This window comes from Euprymna scolopes, chromosome 31 (genome assembly GCF_053919585.1).
Source record: "Euprymna scolopes isolate OS-2025 chromosome 31, ASM5391958v1, whole genome shotgun sequence".
NCBI lineage: Eukaryota > Metazoa > Mollusca > Cephalopoda > Sepiida > Sepiolidae > Euprymna > Euprymna scolopes.
In genome coordinates, this window is record NC_136512.1 from 12,826,941 (window position 1) to 12,833,202 (window position 6,262).

At 36.3% G+C, this 6,262-nt stretch overlaps 1 pseudogene; it reads right to left on the minus strand.

Moving 5' to 3' along the window:
- Window positions 1-2,330: 2,330 nt before the first annotated feature.
- Window positions 2,331-2,447, minus strand: LOC145256037 (5S ribosomal RNA; annotated as a pseudogene).
- Between the last annotated feature and the right edge of the window lie 3,815 nt (window positions 2,448-6,262).

Sequence of the window (6,262 nt, forward strand, 5' to 3'; positions counted from 1 at the left end):
ATTTGAGCTGCCAAGAGGTCAAAGTTTAAAGGATTTGACCTTTGCTGTGTCAAGCAAACTGCACAGCCAATTTTGGGTCTAAACATTTGAAATTTTACATAAAGGGTATTCAGAGATAGGGCAAGCTTTTTAATCGGTTTGGGTCGAAAATTTGAGCTGCCAAGGGGTCAAAGTTTAAAAGATTTGGCCTTTGCTGTATCTAGCAAACTACGCAGCCAATTTTGGGTCTAAAATTTGAAATTTTACATAAAGGGTATTCAGAGATAGGACAAGCTTTTTAATCGGTTTGGGTCGAAAATTTGAGCTGCCAAGGGGTCAAAGTTTAAAAGATTTGCCCGTTGCTATGTCTAGCAAACTATTCAGCCAATTTTGGGTCTAAACATTTGAAATTTACATAAACGGTATTCAAACATGCGGCAAGCATTTTAATCAGTTTTGGAGCAAAAAAAAATGGCTGCCAAAAAGTCAAAGTTGAAAGAGTTGATCTTTGCAGATTCTACCAAATTTCACCGCCAATTTTGGATCTAAATACTTGAAATTTTAGATGTAGGCAACTTGGATAGGGGTAAAACTTTTTATTTTTATTTTAGACCAAAACAATAAATGTTAAGTGGTCAAAACCGGGATCAAAGTTAAAAAAAAATTACCTCTGTGGTCTCTACGAAATTACTCAGACAATTTTTGGTCTAAGCATTTGAAATCTTACATAAGGTGTCTTCACAAGTAGGACAAGTTATGAGGTTCCGAGCAAAGCCGGGCTAAACTGCTAGTATATATATAATAAATGAATAAGAAAAGTGTACATTCCAAAGTTCATGATGTTGACCAGCTTACAATTTATTCGTTTTATTCAGTTGAGATTTACAATTCTTGACAGTATCTGTTTCGTAGCACAAAATCAATCACTTAATTATTATATCAATGAATTAAAAGAATAAATTGTAAGATGATCAACATCATGACCTTTGGAATATAAACTTCTGTCATTCATTCATTATATTGCTATGTAATTACATTAAGCTTCTTAAATAAGGATTGGTATATATATAAAGAAATAAAGTATATCTCCAAAGAAATATATATATACGCCAAATACTATCACATGCTCACATATATATGTACCTCTCTTTATATATATATATATATATATATATATATATATATATATATATATATATATATATATATATATATAAGTAGATACATAGATAGATAGACATATATATATATATATATATTTGTAGAGATGTTATTTATTCTAGAATTTGACAAGAACCGGTGTGTCAAAGTGATTATGCCGTATGCGTACATACATACATACATACATACATGCATACATAAGTAATCCCCGAAGATACATTCCATAAAATAAAAACTTCCAGACGCCTTGCGGCATATTTGGCTGTGAAATTTATTATATATATGGAATTTATTATTATATTGTTATGGGGGAATCACCCTCCAAATGGACTGTTCTATCCATTATATAAACTATAGACCTTTTGATCCCAGGTGTGGATTAAATACCAGAGCGACCCTCGCCTGCTCGGTGACGTTTACTACTCTTTTTAGTTGTAACCTTTTTACGTTGTTGTTCCAGTAATACATTGTTTAAACTCTATTCCGTTGTTCTGTTTTCTTTGTGGCTTATTGCAAGCCATAACATACACACACACACACACACACACACACACATATATATATATAATGTGTATGTGTATATGTATAATATGTGTGTATATAAATATATATATGTGTGTGTGTGTGTGTGTGTGTGTGTGTGTGTGTGTGTGTAGTCATCGACATACAGTATCGAACAAAAACACAATGCATCAGTGCCGCTAGAATGTCACCTCTCCCAAGCCGAGGATTGAATCTAGGACCATCGCTTTGACATTCGGCAGTTCTACCCATCGACCCACGGGAGTGGCGCCCGCAAATAATCTCCACAAATGTCTTTTTTTTAGGGAAAGAGATAGAGAGAGAATTAGAGAGATAGATTACATAACTCAGATAGATGCATAGCAGACAGACAATTAGAGAGAGACACACAGATAAATAGATATGAACACATGAAGATAGATATGTAGAGAGATAGGGAGATACAGCCATACATGCATACAGCCATACATGCATACATACATAAAAGAAGGCTTCCTTCAGTCTTGACACACAATGGATACCCACGGGAAGGGTGCCTGCGCGTGAAATTTTCGTGGCTAGAGTTGCGCAATTTGGCCACCCACACCTCTCCTGAGTCGACATTGTTGAATAACAGTGGTAAGTAGAGGTTCAGGACAACTGTAAACAATGCCGAGAAAAGCGGAAAGCACATACAGCGCCTCGAATTCCCAAATGGTCACCCATCTGGTATTAGCCAGGCTCAACGTTGCTTAACTTCGGTGTTCTGATGAGAACCGGTGGATCAACGTAATTATGCCGTATACACACATACATACATACATACACCCCGAAGTAAACCCCGAAGATACATTTCATAAAAATAAAAACTTCCAGGCGCCTTGAAATCTGGACAGATGAACCATGCATCTTAAGCCGACAAATCAAGACCAAAACAAATGGGAACTAGAGAAGGTGCTGTCAGCAACGATATGAACATTATACGTCTTTAGAAAGTCAAAACGTTAAAATCTGATTTTCGCGTGTCGACTGACGTCAACGGCCCGGCGGATGAGATTTCGTCAGCCGAGCCGGTCGGATTATATAAGTCAGTGTGATGTCTGGGTTTAAAGATCTTTATCTGTTTACCCCTACCCCCACCCCCACGGAAATTTATCCTCATCTCCTCTGTATTAATTCCCAACTTTGCAGTCGTTGTTAAAAGGTGACTTCCCCATGTCTCCTATTCAGAACCCTTGTTCATAACAATAAACAAGGAAAGCATTTAAGAGAAAGAAAGAAATTAAAGAAAATAGAGTTATGTGATATATCTCGCGAAAGACATATTCGTTTGAAGTAACTGGGTGGTCTTTGCTACCGTATTCGAGAAATAATCAAGTAATCGCTTTACTGAACGAGTATCCGTGGTCGCAGCTGGTCATATGCTTAAACACACGGTTTTCGGCGTATCTTTCCTTATTTTGTGGATGCTGTTTTTGATTGGATTTGCTGTGGCAAAATGACTTACAGGCCTTTAGTTACATCAATTAGTTTTATTTTGCCAACTTATCCACAAGTATATAGCGTAATCTATATCCGGGTCTTGATAAATGATGATTCTTATGTAAAAATAAAAAATCTTTCTACTCTAATAGTTTCTTCCCTCAACCAGTTAGACTTTGGAATTTCCTTACTGTTGCCTGTTTCCCTGGTTGTATTAAATGTAACGTAAACCATTATCTTGTTAATCTTTCCCGGGCATTGTTCCCAAATAGTAGCCTCTTACGTTCAAGTGGCGATATGCGTGAGTAAAATAAATAAATAAATAATTTGTGGACTAATCATCCGATTTGGCAACAATTTGACACGTGCCATATTATTATGGCGAAGTAAAGTCAATATTTTATTAGTGGCAGCGTCTATTTGTTATGTAGTGATGTGTTCTGACAAAATGTTGACAAATCAATTAGACATGAAATCATCGGATAATTTCGGACATGTTCGGACATGTTCGGATATGTTTGGATATGTTCGGATATATCGTAAAGCGAAAGAGAGTACATAACCAATTCAACACTAATGTTTTTATAAATCGATTTTCGTTTTAAGAGTTGTGAAGTTTTATTGTCTTTTTTTTTTTTTTTTTTTTTTGTCTCTTGTGTTTGATTGGTTATTGCTAATATCGATCCATTTGTTCGGCGGATTTCTATGTGGGAATTCTCCATGTGATGAAGGATGCTCGGTTATTGAACGTTCAAAGATCGGTGAATCGGGGGGGGGGGAGAAACCCGGTCATTTCGGAAAAAGAATATTACAGTTGTCAATGGTTTTATTAAAAGACAAAAAAATGTAGAAAAGACGAAAAAAAGGAAGAGGGAAAACGATGAAAAAAAAAGAGAACAAAGACGTAAACAACGGAAAAAAATTTAAAAAAAAACGAAGAAGAAAAAGAATCGGGGGGGGGGAGAAAACCGGTCATTTCGGAAAAAGAATATTACAGTTGTCAATGGTTTTATTAAAAGACAAAAAAATGTAGAAAACACGAAAAAAAGGAAGAAGGAAAACGATGAAAAAAAAAAGAGAACAAAGACGTAAACAACGGAAAAAAATTAAAAAAAAAAAAAAAACGAAGAAGAAAAAGAATCGGGGGGGGCGGTCATTTCGGAAAAAGAATATTACAGTTGTCAATGGTTTTATTAAAAGACAAAAAAAATGTAGAAAAGACGAAAAAAAAAAGAAGGAAAACGATGAAAAAAAAAGAGAACAAAGACGTAAACAACGGAAAAAAAATTTTTAAAAAAAAAAACGAAGAAGAAAAAGAATCGGGGGGGGGGGAGAGAAAACCGGTCATTTCGGAAAAAGAATATTACAGTTGTCAATGGTTTTATTAAAAGACAAAAAATTGTAGAAAAGACGAAAAAAAAAGAAGGAAAACGATGAAAGAAAAAAGAGAACAAAGACGTAAACAACGGAAAAAAAATTTTAAAAAAAAAAACGAAGAAGAAAACAGTAAAGAAGGAGAAGAAGAAAAAGAAGAGTGGAGGGTGGTATAAGAAATACTACCACTACAGCATAGAACGATAAATTTGTCGCTCTAAAGAAAACAACAGTACAGTTTTATTTTAAAACTTTTACTGAAAAAATCAATTCGGGTAACTTGATTATATAGTAGAGCTGACATCTATTTAATGTAGCCGACTTCAGTCTCAATCACCGCTTCGATACCGGTCCAAAACTGGGAGCTTGGCGAATACTCGGCGGTTGGCAGCGATCAGGCTGGTTTTGATGTTGTGGGAGGCCATGTTGGTGATGTTCGCGACATATGACCAAATGAAGTAGTCAAGCGGGTGCAGGTTGGGGAAGAAGAGGGGGACAGTGAGAGAAGAGCACAAAGTCGTAGCCTGAGTCTCTTTGGAATTGTGGGCCGGCCCCGAGTCCTGCTACTACACCCAGGGTCTGCCAGCGTCCATCTGATTGCACCGGAGGACAACTAAACTCCTCAGCACATCCATGTACACTTGGGTGTTGACTTTCAAGACGACTTCGAAGATGTGAGGTGGCATGAGGTGGCCCTCACTTGAAACCACACCAAACCATAACCGTGACCGGAAACTTCGTTGAGCTGTGCCCTCAAGCGTCGAACCGTTCGGATTTGCATTTTGAGGGTGCTGGCAATGGTCCTGTTGTAATAACTTGGATCGGTACAGAGTATGAGTTTTACAGCGGTGCATCTTCGATCTCACTCGTTGACCATTGTGCCCCTTTCAGACATGATAGAAGGCTTCTATCGCTCTTGGGGTTTGTACACAACTGGCAAACTAGTAGATGGTCTGCAACAAAAAAAGAAAACCGGTTTCCATCAAACGGAAATGAAATCATGTCGTCTTTTCTAGGGCGACAATTTTTATCGTTCCATCCTGTACTACTACTATAACTACTATAACTACTACTACTACTACTACTACTACTATAACTACTACTACTATAACTACTACTACTACTGTGAGAATAACGGTAAAATAATTAAATATTTTTCCTGGTTTCACCGGATTGTAACCCCCTTCTTTTTTTATTTCCTCTCTGTCCTTTTAATTCTTTTTCCTTGATTTCATTAGAAATTTTGAAATTATATATGACAATTAAGCTACACAGAACTTTCAGCGTTTTATCCTCATAAGCATTCGATAGGCTGTTGCATGGAATTGATGTTGCTTCGTGATTTTATATGTCTGAAATACTACCACCACCTCTACTACTACTACTACTACTATTACGAGAATAACAAAAAAAAATGAAATATTTCTCCTGATTTCATCAGATTCTTACCTCCCTATTTTCTTTGTCTTCCTCTCTGTCTTCTTTCTTCTATTCGACCAAACGAATCAAAGACAGGAAATAAAGGCGAATAAAACAACAGCAAAGGAAGCAGTTAGAAAAGTGGAATTACTAAGTCTTGAAAAACAAAGGCTACATACAAAAAAAAAAAATGGCGAATGATGGAACTTCCTTTCACGCAATCAAATCAAAGACTAAAGAATCAAATCAAAGACCATGAATGGAAAAAGTAAATAAAAAGTTAAATAGAAAGGTAAGTTCTGGTAGTTAGGAAAGTGAAGCCGACGAATCCACGTACCTTGGTAAA